Source organism: Drosophila pseudoobscura, chromosome X (assembly GCF_009870125.1).
Source record: "Drosophila pseudoobscura strain MV-25-SWS-2005 chromosome X, UCI_Dpse_MV25, whole genome shotgun sequence".
NCBI lineage: Eukaryota > Metazoa > Arthropoda > Insecta > Diptera > Drosophilidae > Drosophila > Drosophila pseudoobscura.
Genome location: NC_046683.1, coordinates 56,574,011 through 56,590,863, shown reverse-complemented (window position 1 = coordinate 56,590,863; position 16,853 = coordinate 56,574,011). Strand labels below are relative to the sequence as shown.

The following is a 16,853-nucleotide window of genomic DNA, read 5'->3' as shown; positions in this document are numbered from 1 at the left end:
TTCGGTTACGACTTGGGGTTCAACGCTGCAACGCTGCACTCTCAATGGTGCATGGTGGGGCATGGGGCATGGGGCATGGGGCATGGGGCACGCATCACATCAGCTGCCTCGCTGTAGCTTGTAGCCTGTCGCTGCTGGCATTTCCATATTTTCAAATTTGAATTTTCCATTCCATTCCGACAGACGTCGTCGTCGTCCTCGTCGTCGTCGTCCTCTCATCTTCGTTGGAGTTTTGGTCTTAGATTGGGGGGGGGACACTCTGAAGAGCAGACATCGTTTATCAGGCAACACTTTGGTCCCCTCGCCTCCCCCCCTCCGCCTGTACTCCACTCGTAAAGAAAATTACACACATGTGTGGCTTTTCCTGGGGGTTTCGGGTTCGGTTTCGGTTTCGGGGTGCGGGGCAATGGAAACTGTCGCTCCGTTTGGCTGGCTGCGTAAAATTTGAAAACACGTTAATGTCTGGCTGCATTTGAGCAATTTTGTGGCGCGTTCTGTTTTGGCAGAAGATATCCCAGAAGGGGGCTGGGGATGGGGCTAGGGATGGGGCTACTCCAGGCCAAGCCTTTTTGCTTTGATTTCATTCCGATACAGGATCTTTCTTCTTTCGAAATTCCAATCTTAATGCCAGACCCTCTTCCTGTGGCACCTCACAGCTGCCTCTGACTGCCAAGGACCACGTGGACTGCTGCTGCTGCTTCTGCTGCTGCTGTCAACATTGCAATTACGAAACAATTTCGACAGCATGTTGCACCAATTGGAGGTCTGAAAAATAGAGCTCCCGGCTCTGGGCTCTGGGCTCTGGGCTTGCCAGTCAGCAAAAGATGGCAGGACCAAAAAACGACAAAAAAAAATATGTGGAAAATGGTTTTTGGGCATAGAATTATGCAGATGGCAAAACGGAGGATGCAGGCAGAGGCGGAGACGTTTCAGTTCAATGCCAGAGAATCCTCGTTTTCAACACCTTTCGGAAAACCTCACGCTTCATTTGCATGTAACCATGACACGACGACACATCGGGAGAGGAGTAGAGACCACAGAAGGAGCAGCAGGAGGAGGAGCAGGAGCAGGAGGAGGAGTATCTGTACTCCAGGTCCTCGTCCTCGTCCTGTGGCGTGTGGTGGTGCGGTGTGGGTGAGTGACAACCGCAGAGTAAGACCGCATATATCAGAAATAATAATAACCAGCAATGCAGAGAGCGTCGAGCGCCAAAACCTAAACTCAATTGAGTGCCTGGATGCGAGGCTGGGGCTTGTGGGTAGAGGAGGGGGCGGCGGGGGACGGGGGTCTTGGAGTCTACACAATCGAATCATGGCAAATATTTCCTAGATATGTGTGTGCGAGTGTGTGTGTGTGTGTGTGGAAAGTGCTAACGACACACAGCTGAATATTTTGTCAACTATAAAACGGGGCTTTCACGAAGGACATTCCTAACGAATGTGTCTGTCTGTCAGGGGCCACAAAGGTGATAAGCAATCGGTGGGGGTCGGGGTGGGTGTGGGGGTGGGGGTGGGGGGTTGCTTTGGATTGAGAGATCTCACTGAAGGGATTGCCAACTGCACTTGACTCTTGGAGAAGTGCCTGTGTGCGGGGCTGTTTGCCAGCAATCATCTAAGAAAACTCGGAATAAAAGACCTCTCGGAAAATTTCCATTTGCCATTGAAGCACTTCCACTCTGTGCTCTCTGTGCTCTCTCTGTGTTCGCTCTCGTCCTTTGCTTTTGTTCAGTAATTATAATTTAATTTGTTTATTCCGCGCTTTGCCAAACTCAATTTTCACTTTCCCGCCCGACAGCTTGTTGTTTGTCATTCGACTTTTCCATTAGCATAAGATGCCAGCGCGGAGAAAGAGCCAGAGATAGAGAGAGAGACAGAGAGAGTGAAATGGTAGCAAATATTAATGCAAATCCAAGCTGAGGGGGGGTTGCATGCGCCACATGCATCAAAAGTATATTCCGTACTTTCGCAGGGAGACAAATGACCGACCGCGCGATCATCAACAAGTTCATCAGGAGCGCAACTCGACGTCACTGTGGCAGTGGCAGTCGCTGTGGCAGTGGCAGTGGCAGTGGCAACCATAAACGTTTGTTGATTACCCGCAGCCGCCTGGCCACACACTTTTTTGCGCTGCTCCTCGAGTTGCAAGTTATTTGCATTCGCTGTGGGATCTGTTACACTCCAAGGGCGAACGACTGGCTCATCCTGCGACTTCCGTTTTCCTTTGCTCCCCGCTGCTCCCCGCTGCTCCTTCTGCTCCTGGCAAAAGATGAAAGTGTTTGGCAGCCGTCCCTCGCTGATGGAATAAGGAGCAACGGCAACGGCAACAGCCCCCCCCTCCAGGAGGACTCCATGCCACTGCTAACTCGCGTTAAGTCCACACCTGCCATCATCATCTTCCATCCAGGGTTTTCCAAGGAAAAGGAAAATGCAGAACGAGAAAGGAAACAACAGCAAAAAAAAAAAAACGGGATAAAAATGGAGCTTTCTCTCTCTGTCTCTCTCTCTTTGCTCACAAAATGGAATAGAATTGCAGATTCATTTCACTCAGCAGCAGAGTGGGAAGGGGAAGGGGGGGGGGGGGGAGAGGGGCTCACTATAACCTTTTAGCTGCTTTATGTTTGCCTTGGCCAAAGAAAAAAGGTCAAAGGCCAAATCAGTTGCCCAGCCAATTGCCAGGGAAACCGCAGAAAGGAAAGCGACAGAGAGAGAGAGAGAGAGAGGCGGACAGGAAAACCCATTCGGAAATCATCTAAGCGGGAGATCATTATCCAGCAAGCCCCCCGCCCCTCCCAAAGAAGTAAATCCCCCCTCCAAGTCTCTCCCTCTCCCCCTCTCTGTGGGATCCACTCGGCCACTCTAGTGGCCATAATAATTTGTTGTCAGGGAGAACTCTGCCCTGCAATCCGCTTAAATCAATTAGCATTTGATTTCTGTGCAAATTTACTATAAAACGGCCAGATGTATGCATACAAAAAGTGCTCTGAGGGGTGGCGCCGGGCAGGCCTGCGGCCTGCTGCCTGCGGCTGGTGTGTGGCAGTGGGGCAACAAGATGCGGCCTAATTAAATATTTATTAAAATTGCTGCAGAGCTGACTGCATCATCAATTGCATTGCATTGCATTGCATCCCCGACAACTGCGACTGGCCCTTCGTTGGCCTTCGCCTCGGCTTCAGCGACCTGCGGATGCTCTACCCGGACAAAAGTGGGAGGAAAAAACTATCAGAATATAAAAAAGATTATTAAATAAACCTTTAATAATCCAAAATTCCTTCAGATGATCAAATCTGCATAAATATCTATAGCATATATCTGTCTTTGGGGCCCATCGATTAAGAATTAACCCAAGCAGGCCAGCCCAGAGGAACTACTATCTAGGGACTACCATATATATTCCCAAACCTCTCAAGAGCCAAGTGTTCTGTCGGGCAGAGCATTGCCATCAATCAATGTATTAAAAGTACTCTTTAGTTTTCAAAAAATATATATTTTACAGGCATATGAATGCTGTACTTTGGTTAGGATTGTATACGTTTATCTCTGACCTACGGAATTTCCATTCCAGATGGCTAGGAGTAGAATCTCAAGGCGTTTCCCCTTCGTTTCCATTCTTTTAAAACATTCCCTGATGTCTCCCTTAAACGGGAATATATATATCTATAAATGCCCTTAGTCCTAGATCATTTGAAGTTTATTTAAATTGAAAATCAATGCTGAAAAATGATAGAAGATATCCAGGATTTACCTTCAATAAGGATCTGTGCTGTTTTACTCGAATTAGGGCCACAGCCGTTCTCTATGATGCCATGAATTTGATCCAAGGCTCTTTGATAATTATCATATTAGGGCGTTTCCAGCTTCGCTCTCTCTCTCTGTCCCTCTTCCTCCCGCTCTCTCGGGGCTTGTTTTCGCTTTTCAACCCATGGGGAAATTCGATTTGTCTCTTCTTGAGATTTTTTCCCAACTCATCTGCTACTGCCTCTCCCTGTCTCTCCGTCTCCCTGTCCCCCCTGTCCCCCACGTCTCCCTGTTCTGTTGGCCCTCTGGCAAGCTACTTTATCAGCGTGTTCTGCTCCTTCTCCTGGTGCTGCTCCTTCTCCTGGTGCCATTCTTTTGCTGTGTCTTCTGTATCTTTGTCTTGACGCCTTGCCTCGCGGCAAAGTTTGTCGCTGCCACTGCTGCGCCCTGCGTGTCCTGCGCCCTGCGTGTCCTGCGTCCTGCGTCCTGGCTCACAATAAACCACTTTACAGCTACTAGTTTTATTTGCTGGCGCTTCCTTTCGTATTTTTCACAAACGAAATTGAATTAAAATTTACATTTTTAATCATTTTTCCGCAGCGCGGCTTTAATTCATCTATCTCTTGTCTCTCTTTCTCTCATTCTCTCGGTCTCTCGGTCTCTGCTGTCGCTGCTTCAAATGCAATGCAATTCATTTGTCATGCAGTCTCTCTCTCTCTATCTCTATCTCTCTCTCCCCGTCTCCCTCTCTCTTTGTCTCATTCGCATTTAATTAGTGTGAAAAGCGCAAATTATTCTCCACTTGGCCCGACCCTGCCCCCAGTTTTTGCCAGCGACTGCTACCAAGTCCGTAATTGGCTTAAAGCGTATAATAATTATTGTATGCCGGCATTATAATTATAATTATTATAACCTGTAGGTCGTGGGTCGCGGGTCGCGGGTCGCGGGTCGCCCGTTGCGGGTCGTGTCGATTGACTTTTCTCGGGATTTTCTCGTTTTCCTGATGCAATTCGCTGCGATATTTACACTTTCCTGTCAAGCTTTTTCCCCCTTAGAAGAAATTCGGTTTCGGTTTCGGTTTCAGTCTTTTCAACGCCTTCCAGCCAGTCGCTTCTCTCTCTTTGTGGGGGCCCAACGTTCCGCCAGGAGCCCAAGGAGTCCAAGGATTGCTGTGTCAAAGTGTTGCCAGAATTTACCATCAGTGGGGTGAGTGCCGGGCCGTGCCGTGCCACACAAAGTGTTGGATCAGAAATGCACATAGTTTTCATCGGAACTTTGAGAATTCTGCATTATTCATATGCCAGACACACACCAACACACACACACCCACACACACACCCACACACACTGCATATATTTTAAGTGAGATTTCCATTATATTGTTAATTCATTACAAGGTCCCAACCATCGGCTCCGCATTTTGTAACGACTAAAACTTGGCCATTTAGAGCGGAAAAGCTTTGGACAATTCTCTGGAGAATGTCTGCATTGTTTGCCGATACACTCACACACACACTGACACACGGACACACACACACAAGTGAAGTTAGTTAATAAATTTAACATTGATGAGCCAAAGATAGAGTGGCAAAGAGAGAAAGAGAGAGGGCGGTAACAGGGCAGTGCAAATTGGCCATCAATCGGTGGCTGTGGCACGGGGGGGAGAACGGGGGGAACGGTGGCCCAGAGTAGGCCTTAACTCGAGGAAACTCGGGTAAAACTGAGCAACTGACAAACTGACAGATGGAAGCGAGTGTCTTGCCCCGTTTGCATTGTTGTTCCTGCCGCTGCTGCTGCCGCCGCCAGTCGGGGGCGTCTCTCGTGAGCGCAAATTAAATGCAAATTCAATTAATTTGAAGCAAACAATTTGCTTAAATTAATTAATTGAATGTGAATCTAAAGTGCTTCCAATTTAACGCTGAAGAGCTCCAGTCCCAGTCCCAGTCCCCAGTCCCCAATCCCCTACGAGCCTCACCCTCGAGCCCCCAAGGGGCGAGGGGCAGCATCTCTCTCTCTCTCTCTCTCGCTCTCGCTGTGTGTGTGTGTGTGTGTTTGTGTGCGGCATTTATTGAAATTATTGGACTTGGAACGGGGAGAGAGGGAGAGTAGTGGTACTAGAGCTCTGTGGCCAGCCACAAACTTTGGCAACGCTGCGTATGCGTAATTCTGCATTTGCTTTGCATTTCGGTGGGGTAGGGGTGGGGCGGGGAAGGGCATCCTGCAACGTGCCAGCGTGCATCGTGAATTAAGCAAACTGTTCACTTCAAAATCAACTCGAAAATAAACACCAGCCGCCAAAATGCAAATACAACTCTGTGTGTGGCTGCGGTGGAGGGGGGGGGGGCATATGGTCTAGAGATGGCCACGTGACACGAGGCGGCGTGGGATTTCCTTCACTGTCACCTCAGTCTGATGCAACTCAATCGATTTCCAAGCCATCTGCAGTGGCAAATCCCTTTGCTTTTTAAGAATTTCTGGAAAATTCAGGTATGTCCTGGACCTGCTTCTATAAGAAGTGATGAGTTCGGAGGAAGTTCTTGGATTTTTCTCACTAAAAAGTCTATTCATTCCAACGTAGTTCTTCACAGCAGAAGCCCACACATTGGTGATGGCCCGAGTTCTTTCTCTTTTATTTATAGTGTCCTTTACACTCATTTCCATGGTTCTACTTTCACAAAAAACACAGAAAAAATCCCAGAAAATGCTATATTTATAGCCACAATTTAGATACATATTTCTACCAATTTAATATATATTTTAATAAACAAATATTCGACTTAAATATATTCCAAAAATAAAATAAATATATGCATTGCATATTTAGATTAAATAATATATTAAATGTATTTTATATTCCACTGAAAAATAATATCTACTAAATTTATGTTTAAATCAAAGAGAACTCCATTTAGTGCCACATTTCTCTGAGTGTAGGCAGTGGAGCCCCGCTAGGGCTGATCTGGATGGCCAATGGGTCCTCTCGCTCCTATCGCATCCTGCGTTTCCGCTGCTCCCATCTCTAGGGCATTCTGTGGCCTGGTAGCCGCAGCAATTTTTTGGACCGTGCTCTCTCTCGCTCTCTCGCTCTCCCCGAAATGGCTCTTCATCGGTTAACCGGCAACAAGGCAACAACTGTCGAATATGTCGATGACTAACAGCCATTACAGAGTGGCACTGCCCCCCCACCACCCATCCCCTCTGTCCACTAACTGTTTGAATGTTGTTTGCATTTTATATTTGCCAAGTTTTTATCGCTCGTTATTCACGTTGTTCGGATACGTACGGATATTTGGCCCATTGCAGGGTGCAGGGCTGTTTTCCACGGAGGAGCTGCAGCAGTGCCAAAATTATGCGCTTGATTAATATGCGAGTGTGCCACGCCTACGCCCACGCCCCACCACTCGCCCATTTTGGCCCCCATAACTGTTTATTTTGATAGTTTAATGTGTGCGCGAGTGCGTAACTGTTTATTTGCTTTTCGGCCTGGTTTTCTGTTTGGCCAGAACACACCGCTGGCAAATGGCAAACTTGCGCATTGCCAAAGTCAACGAATTGTAAATGATTATAATTTTCGCTTTTCTTTTTTTGTTTCTTGTGTTTTTTGTTTTTGTTTATCGAACACGCGGAAATCGACGGCAGCGCCAAAAGAGCAAATTGATCCAACAAATATATATATATATGTATGTATGTATGTGTCAGATCATTAAAGAGGGGATATCATATGGAAATAGCTCTGGGATTGCCATCGGAAATTGTTTGGAATTGGAAAACAGTACAAAATTCGGAATTATATCAGCTCCTTTCGCCGGCTCCAGGCGCATGATTAATCATGGGGTGTGGGGGGGCCCGTGACAAAAGGAAACCCCCCAAACCAGCGACAGATTTTCACTTTCGCCCAGGGAGGAGGCGTGGGGTCCAAAACTGGAACCCAGCCAGAGTCCGAGCAACAAAACAAAGCCCCAGCGATAATAAATTTTAAATCATTTGTCATTTGACGCATTTCGGTTAACAAGCAGCCGCCTCAAAGGCCTCAAAGGCCTCAAACCCTTGAGAAGCAGAGACAGAGAGGGAGACAGAGAGAGAGAGAGAGAGAGAAGCAAAGACAATGGCATGCCAGCCGATATCCGATAAATATCATTTGTTTTGCCTGGGATCCAGCAGTACCCCGGGCTACGGGCTCCGGACCAGGCCAACAGTTTGCTTGGGTCAGCATTTTTTGGGTCGAGACACGGATAGTTTTTTGTTTCTTTTTGTCTATTGACAAATGCCCGGGCCTGGGCTTTAATTGCCACAAAGCTACTCCTCTAATACTCGTAGATATTATCGCTCCTCTCATTCAATATACATAATTCTTGTGTGAGCTTTGGTCTCCCCCCCCCCCCCCGAAACAACAGAATTTGACCAGATAAGATCAACAGAGAGACGGCGAGAGGGAGAGAGAGGGAGGGGGGGGCAGAGCGAAGTCCGCAGCGGAATGCAACTGGGAAGAGAACTGGGGAGAACCCCATCTGTCTGTAGATTACCCCCAGCTCTCGGTGATTGTTTCTTTACGATTTATTTAACAACATACACCACGAGAGCAGTGCCTCAGCTCATTGCGCGATAGCAGCAGAAGAGCAGACGGGGGCACACAGAAAAAACACACACTGAAATGTAAAAATCCATCAAGAAACTATTAAAAATTTGGTGGCCTTTGGAGTGAGTCGTAAATAATCTAGCCGTTGCCTCTAATGAAGTGAAAATTGACCCAGAAAATAATTTCAGCTGGGAACCGGGAACCGGGAAATGTGGCACATGGAATATCGTCCCCCCCATTTGCTTAATAACAAACCCATTTCAATGGCAATCTTTTGGCGACACTCACCTGAAAGTAGAAGAAGGAGGAAATATCATTAGTACACTGAGAGAAAAGTGGACAATATATATACTAAATATTGGGGGATACTTTTTACTAGAGCTCATATTTAAGCGACTCTAAAATATATAGAATATACTCAGTTCGATAAAAAATATATATATACATATATTTAATTTAAATATGACATATATTTTTCTATATATTTATTTTTATTAATGTCCAAACAATTTTCCTGCAAATTGAATTTTGTACATATATTTTTGTATAAAATATTATAAAATAAAATCTACCTGAAGGCAAGGCCCCTGCTCAATCGCTTCGCTCGTGGGCCTACCCCCGGCTCACTCGCCCGCGCTCACTCGCCACGATCAGGGGTTTTTTTCTCTCGATGTAACTGTGGCATATACACTGCCTTATGGGTTCAACCCAGTTCTTGGCTATATCGTGTCCATCAAATGCTCTTCTAGTGGAAATGGAGACTCTGGAGAATTGTTATGGCGATAGAGAGACGGACAGAGAGAGACGGGAGAGAGAGAGAGAGTTAAGCAACAGAGCCATAAACAGTTATTACGGCTGTCATGTTAGCCATATGCCAATTAATGCCTGCCTCACGCACCAAAGGGGCAGGAAACCTGAGCCTAAGTTTGGCAACAACAGAAAATGCAGCAAGCAGGCAGCCAGCGACGAGCGAATGCCACACAGGCGACAAATATGGCCAAAATGCCAGACCAAGACTCTGGCAGCGGGGAACGGGGGCAGCGGGGCAGCGGGGAACGGGGCTGCATTTGCAGCTGTGGGGCTCTGGCGATGGCCAAGACTGCGATGACTGCGATGATGACGATGGCAATAAAGGCCGCATCGAAGCAATAATGGCTCATTACGCGGACCGTTGATGAGAGCGAACAGCGGATCCGGGTGGACCCCGACTGCCCATATCGCGGCAATGAAATCGGCTCTTCCTTCCCCCGTACCCCGCACCCCCGTTTCCCTTCCCCGTGCCACCGCACTCCTCCGCAGACTTATTAAACGCGCGCATGCGCAGCGGGGGAGAGGCGCTGCTGCTGCTGCAACTGCAACGGCAACGGCAACAGCAACTGCAGCGCAGATCCAGCCAGCGATATGGCCACGACCACGCGGGTTCGCTGGCATTTGGCCAGAAAGCCTCTAACCGAGCCTCTAACTTGGCAATAATATTTATTTATTTGGGTTTTCATTCGGTGGTCTCCCCCCTTGTCCCCGGCCAGACACTAGTCAACATTATTGAGGTTCTCCCTAGAGGGGGGACAGCCAAAGATAGCCACAGAGCAGCCACAGAGTGTACTGGTTTCCAGTTCCAGTGCTGTCCAGTGCTTCACACTCGACTTGACCCTTGCGTGGTCACCGCTCACCGATCTACCAAGGCTTGTGGCCAGCCAGCCAGCCAGCCTGCCAGCCACCTTCTAATGTTGCTAATTTCCCAACAGAGATTTGATCCGTGCGATTGGCACTCGTATCAGAGAGGGAGGGGCGGGGGCAGGGGCGCGGGCAGGGGCAGGGGCCGGAACGTGGGCAGCTGCTGCGTGTGTTGGCGACTAAGACCGGGCCTGGGTCTGAGTCTGCGACTGGCTTTTGGGGGCCTGCTTTTGGGTGTAATTGGTATATCAATTGTTCGAGTCCATTGTCCGGCCCTCGTATGGCGAAATTTACGAGTTGGTCCATTTGGAAATTTACCTTATATGCGGCGGCACAACGTGCAGCATGCGGCATGCAGCCTGCAATTTGCAATGCAAATAAATGGTCAATGGAAAACGCCTTCCATGGCCCACTGTGCTCTGGTTGTGTCCCTCCAGAGCTCTCTCCCATGCCATAGGTGCATATATGGAAATATTTCGATCTGGAATCCCCTTCCCCTTCCCCAGCACCCCCCCACACCATCCACATTCAAATTGAATGATTACAAAATGACTTTTCGAGAACAAAGAAGCGATCCATAAATGACGCCAATAACAATTCGATACCAATTCGTGGGGCAAAGGGGGGGGTAGGGTGGAAATGTGAACCTATAAAATTATATTATAGTAAAACCCAATGTCCAGGCTTAATCATCGCTAAACAGCTCGTTATGGATGGAGCCATATTTAAGTGGAATCCATCCCCCCGGTAAGAAGAATGTCCCCTCATAAAACCGAATGCACTTTGTTCTCGTCATCGTTTGGGGGATTTCTTTAACGATCACTAAAAAGCACAGCTAGAAAAATCGTAAAAATTAAAAGAAAAACCCACTGGGAAATGAAAGCTCAAGTTCGACGAGTATATAGCCGAATTATCAGTACCTTTTCCGCGCAGTTTTTGTGGTTTTCTTTTCGGGGTTTTATGGGGACAAACCACTTGGCTTAGTGGATGGGCTTGACCACAATCAGCGAATACAGAGGGAAACTCAAAAGGTTATCGCTGTGCGACGACTGAAAGAAAAATGTCGCCAGCCTCAGTCCTCAGTCTCCCCGGCTCTCTGGCTCTGCCTTGGGGAAGGTTATCAATTTCGTTGGCAGGTCATTGGGAGACAGACTTCGTCTTTGGACTGGCTGTAGTTCCTATAAGAGACATTTCCATTGTTCAACTGGAAATTATGACTAAGCCGACAACACACTCCGCTTGACCCCAACGAGAGGAGAGACAGTAAAAACAATTGCCTGGCCCATTGCATTCATCGGGAGGTTTGTTTTGTCTTTGATGGAGTCTGTATACCCTGTACTTTTCATTGGGAATGAAGTGCTTTCGACCCCAAGTACGTAGATCCATCTCTTACAGATACAGATACAGATACATCTGCTCTTTTGCTTCTCGAAGGTATCTCTTTTGTCGACTCTGGCAATCTGTGTGTGTGTGTGTGTTTGTGTTTTTTTTTGCGTGTTTACTCATTTTCATTTTCGAATTCGTTGCACGTTCTACAAATTTGAATATGAACCTTTTGTTGCTGTTGTGGCTGCCACAGCAGCTGCTGCTGCGGCGAGTCAATGACTCAGTTCCAAGGCGTTGAAAGATTTAATCGTAGCCAGTTTTGAGACTGCAACAGGCAGATAGAGAGAGAGAGAGGGAGGCACAGGCCGTGCCGTGCCCCTTGTTGTGGTTAGAGCGGGAGTAGTCCAGTTTTTATTTCTGTGGCATTCCAGGCATGTCCACCTCCGACGACTCTTGTGTGGCCTCTCCCCAGCCGTTGGGCTATCGCCCCCACTGGAACATTTTGTAATTTATTTCTGCCCCAAAAGAGGGAAACCAATTGCAGGCACTGTAAACACTCGATTGACGCAAATTTCGGCCGCCTGTTTACACAGAGGAAATTGGCATCAAGCAAATTCCAAATACTTTTGTATTTGCGGTTCGATTGTTTATGCCAGAGTCAATGGATTGTCTATATCTCACCTTGAGGCAAGTGGAAATGCGTAGATATACAGTGAGGGCCCAGTGAGTCATCGCTCCCGGCTCCCGGCTCCCGGCTCCCCTTCTGCTCATCCCGAAAGTATCCCTTACGCTATCATAAACTTGGGATAATCTTTGAGGTGAGGCGAGTGACATCCAGCATCCTGCATCCTGCAACCTGCAACCTGCAAGAGTCTCAAGTGCATCCCCGGGAAAGTCACCTTAAGACAACACCAACAATCTCATCAGCGAAAGCTCTCGAAAGCCACCGCCACTCGTTGGCACTCCCACCCCCGCCACTGCTCAAACAAAAATGTGAAATATGAAGGAGGGAAAAACCAAATAATGAAAAGTGTTTTCCAGCCATCGCCAAGGAAAATGAAAATATTATGTCAGCTAGAGGAATAAAAGAAGTCGTGGCTGGAGAGGGGGGCAGGCGGGCGAAGGGCAAGATGCACAAGATGAAGTTCTTTCTTTGTGGGGCCCCAGTTTCCCCTCCCCCCGCAGTCCCACACCCAATCCCAGTCCCAGTCCCAGTCCAGGCCCGTCGCAGGCCAGGTGACATAAGCCTCGAACACGCAGGATGAAGCTGAGGCTTCTCCTGGCGGCAGCAGCAGCAGCTAGTGAAGTGCAGCGGAGGAGGATCCGCGCGGACCCTCTAACCCCGCCCCCCCGTCCCCCGCCTCACAAAGCCAAAGCGACAGCCAAGCTGGCAAATGTCAACACAAACAATGGGGCACAGTCGCACAGTGGTAACGTGCTGGTGGAAAGTGCTGCCAAGTGAGAGGCAGCAGCAGGACATCTGCTGATCCTCCACTGGCCCCACTGTGCTCTCGCTGTATCCCTGGGGCTTGCTGTCAGCATTGTGGCAGTGTGGTGTGGCACAGGACAACATTGGAGCATGTTAACCCTTGTGCTCGCTGCTTAGTTAACCTTACTTATGTGACCATCAGCAGATTGAGGCGGGGCTGAAAGAGACTGAGAGGGAGAGAGGGAGAGACTGAGAGGGACAGACTATTGCAGGTGCAGGTGTGCAGCAGGGGAGGCCCGTGGCGGCCGCTATCAGCTGTCGCCACAAGGCTGTGGATATGTCCTGGGCGCATCCTTTGTCGCCGAACAGAACCAAACAGAACAGAACAGAACCGAACCGAACCGAACTGAACCGCCGTTGCCGTCGTCTACGCTGCCGCATGGAATTTTGCAATTTCTTTGGGATTTCGAAATTGCTTTTTCTACTTTTCGCAGCCCGTGGAGGAGGCAACTTTTCATCCCCCCTACCCGCCACACACCATCCCCCCTGCCCTGCGCCGCCATTACCTTCGCCATCGCCATCGCCAACGCCAATTCCCCCGCGCAGGACCTCAACTTAAGCGCCATTTCACCTTTGTGGGGTAGATGTGGCAAGGACTCTGCTCTGCTCTGCTCTGCTCTGTCCTGGCATTGTTGGCCTCCGATTCTTTTGAGGACAATCGCAGCGTCGGCGGCGGCGGCGGCGGCGTCAAGAGCGGAAGAAAAAGAAAGAAAAAAATCGATCGAAGAAAAATGACTTTTGTGGGTTTTCGTAATTTTCATTGCACGCGTAATTGAAAATTTTCAAATTCCTGCTTGCATTTTTCTCCACTTGCCGCCCTTGGCCCATCCCCCGTCCCTCCCCCCACCGACAGCCAACGCTCTTTATCAGGCAGAAATGGAATTTATATGATGATAAAGGAAAATATCGCTGCCACCTCCACCTCCCGCCCCTCTTGCCACTCCTCTTTGGCTCGTTTTTTCCATCTATTTGGACCGATTCACTTCCTTAGCGGAAGCTGCTCCCCCCTCCCCCCCCCGTCCATTCCACCATCCTCCTCCTTCATTATGCTTTCATTATTTGTCGAAATTGTGTTAATCTTTGAACTTATAAGTTTCTCTGCTGGAAAATATTGCACCCACACCCACACACAATGGCAGAGAGAAGAGCCCAGAGCACAGAGCCCAGAGCAGGGCGGAGAGCGAGAGAGCTGATAAATTGATGGCAATTTGGAGAGGAGAAATTGAGAACTGGAGGAGCTGCTTTCGATTATTGAATTGGCTAGAGATGCATGGGTGCATGGGTCCATGGTTGGAGCGGAAATGGGTAATCGATGGCCACAAAGGACCCGATCTGCTGCTTGGGGATGCAGCTTTAAGGTCCTCCATTTATACAATCCGAACATGTCCTATTGCTCCATGGGTCTTGTCTATCTTCGTGCCGTTCTTTTGGTTAATTTATATGATAGGAAAAAGAGTATGCCATCTCTGGTAGATCCGTGCAGCAGCAGCAGCAGCAGCAGGTTCCCTTCTTGTCCCACAAAGCCAGCTGATTGCCTGATATGCCACACAGCCACAACACAGCCCCCCCTCGCACACAGTTGGCCACTAAAACTGGAGCATTGTAAATCCCAACTAATAATTTTGTAACCTTATCTCCTCCTGTTGCTGCCACAAGCCCAGAAGTCCACAGAGAGAGAGAGAGAGAGAGAGAGAGGGGGACAGCAGAAGGTGGCAGGTAGGGGAAGGGGCGTGGGCTTGGGCTTGGGTGAGCCGAGGTCGAAGGCTGGCCACAGAAAAGCGCATATCCCACAACGATAATGAAAATGTCACACGAGCCTCGCATTTTCTCATCACCCAGCATCATGAGCACGAGACGACAACATCCACAGCAGCCACAAGGAGCAGAGGCGAGGATAGTGGGAGCTCCGGAGCTCCACCTTTATAAACGACCCACTACAGAGAGGACGGAGGCAGAACCTCAGTCTCGTTGCAACACGGCAGCAAAAGGAGCCACCAGCAGGCGGCAGGCGGCAGGCAGGCGGCAACAGCAGAGGAGACACCGACAGCAGCAACATCCACGATGACAACAACATAAAGGTAAATCCTAAATAATGCGCTGCGCTCACTTCACAGCATCTGAGAAGCGAGGACGATGTCGCTGCGGGAATAGCCCCTGGTTGGGGGCGAGAGATGGGCGGAAGAGCTGGTGGCACTGGTGTTCGTGGCGGTGGCGGTGACGGTGGCGGTGGCAGTGCCCCAATAGGAAAACCAGGAAGAAGATGAAATGAAGCTGGCATCAAAGAAAATGGGCAAATGCGGAAGAGTTGATGCCCTAACAAGGAAAAAGGAGACTAGAAAGGCTTTGAAAATCTGTGGACTCAATGGAATGGAACAAAGGAAACCAAACAGAAAGAGAAAGAGACACAGACACAGACACAGCCACATCCACAGAGAACGGAGAACGGAGGACGGCTTAGAAAATTGATGAAATCAATGGAATGAAACAATGCAAACAGCAAGGAAAATCCTCGTGGATGTGAAATCAAACGTATGAAACAATTAACTAAGAATTCCTTCATCTGCAAGGGAACAATATAAAACGAAACAGCAGGAATGAAATAAATCACTAAAGAAATGAAAAGGTAATCGGAAACAGATGACCTGCATTGGATCGTATATCCTTAAAGCGAAACAAACCAATGAAACCATGAAATGAAACGTTTTTTTCAAGCATAAAATTGAAACGGAATGAAATGAAAAGAAACAAGTGGAATAGGAAACAGCTCTTTTGCGTACGAGTAGCTGGTGGCCCAAAGATCAGCTGGTGCACAGAACAGACCCACAGACCCCAATACTCGTAAGATTCGCTTCCCTGCGTTGCTTTCATTGTCATCGCGGTTCTTCGTCTGGCTTTGGTCATGGTTCCACTTCCGTTCCCCGTTCCCATTCCGCGTTCAGGTGCCAAGACTGTAGAAACTCAACTCACGATTCCATTTGCACTTGCCTGAGTCCTTCTCCCACTCCCTCTACCACTCCTCCTCCTACTCCGTGGTAGTATCCCCACTTGGCAGGACATTTTGTGGTTAGCTTAAAGTTCCTTACCCGGGCAAGTACAAGACGATTATAGTCCTTGCCTTGCCTTGCCTTGCCTTGCCTGGCCTGGCCTGCCTCCTTTGCTCCGCCGACTCCTCTGGATGCCCCTGCTGCCTCTGCTGCCTGTGCTGCTGTTGTGGACAGTCTTAGTGGCTGTCGTAAGTTCTAATTTCTTATTATTAGGCGTGGCTGGCAGCTGGGGGGCGTGGCAGGGAGACGCTGCGCTGCACAGACCGCACAAGTTTTCTCTGCTGTGGCATAAAATTATGGCACAACTTGCCACGATGCTCCCGCTGCCTCTGCCTCTGCCTCTGCTGCTGCCTCTGCCCCTGCCCCTGCTGCTGCTGCATATGAAAATAGCGGCCTGGCAAATAGTTTTGGACCAAACTATTTCTTTGCTTGGCTTCGGCTTCCACTACTGTGTTCTGTTCTTCTGCTGTGGTTGGCTTTGCTATGGGACGGTTTTAGTGGCTCATGTCTTATGGTTGGTTCTAGCTCTCTGGCTCTGGGTCTGGCTGTGGGTCTGCTCTGTTCTGGCTTCTGGAATTGCAATTGCAGAGCCTACTTTTTAGCGTTGCTGCGGAAAACTTTTGCATTGCTGCAGAGGACTTGTTGGGCCGGGGCCCATTTGGAATGGATTTAATTAAAATATGCCCCATGCGGACTTAGGTGGCCTTAGGTGAAGCCCCAGCGGTGGCGATCCAGGTGAGTGCGATTACAGACCGCCACCGCGGCAAGTAATTCATCTGTCAAACGAGCGGGAGAGAGAGAGAGAGAGAGGGGGGGAGGGGGAGAAGGTGGGAGAGAGGCAAAGAGGGCCAAGACAGGGGTCGGGCTGAGAGCACTAAGCACTCGGATTGGCAGGAACAAAGCTCCCCGAATGAAGAGTGAAAAGTGCAGGGCAATAATCGAAATCAAGAGGCGACGTCAGTGCGGCTCCAGCCTCAAGAGTCCTTCCAAAGGATAAAAAGGAGCGTAGC

The 16,853-nt window shown here is 48.9% G+C and overlaps 1 protein-coding gene across 1 annotated transcript in view; it reads left to right on the top strand.

Annotated features, from left to right (window-relative positions):
* Positions 1–4,801: 4,801 nt before the first annotated feature.
* The window catches only part of LOC4812480 (putative phosphatidate phosphatase), a 66,878-nt gene continuing 54,826 nt past the window's right edge, over positions 4,802–16,853 (top strand). The window contains exon 1 of the mRNA XM_001352352.4: positions 4,802–4,940. The gene's annotated coding sequence lies outside the window, so the exon portion shown is untranslated. The remainder of the gene's footprint in view (positions 4,941–16,853) is intronic.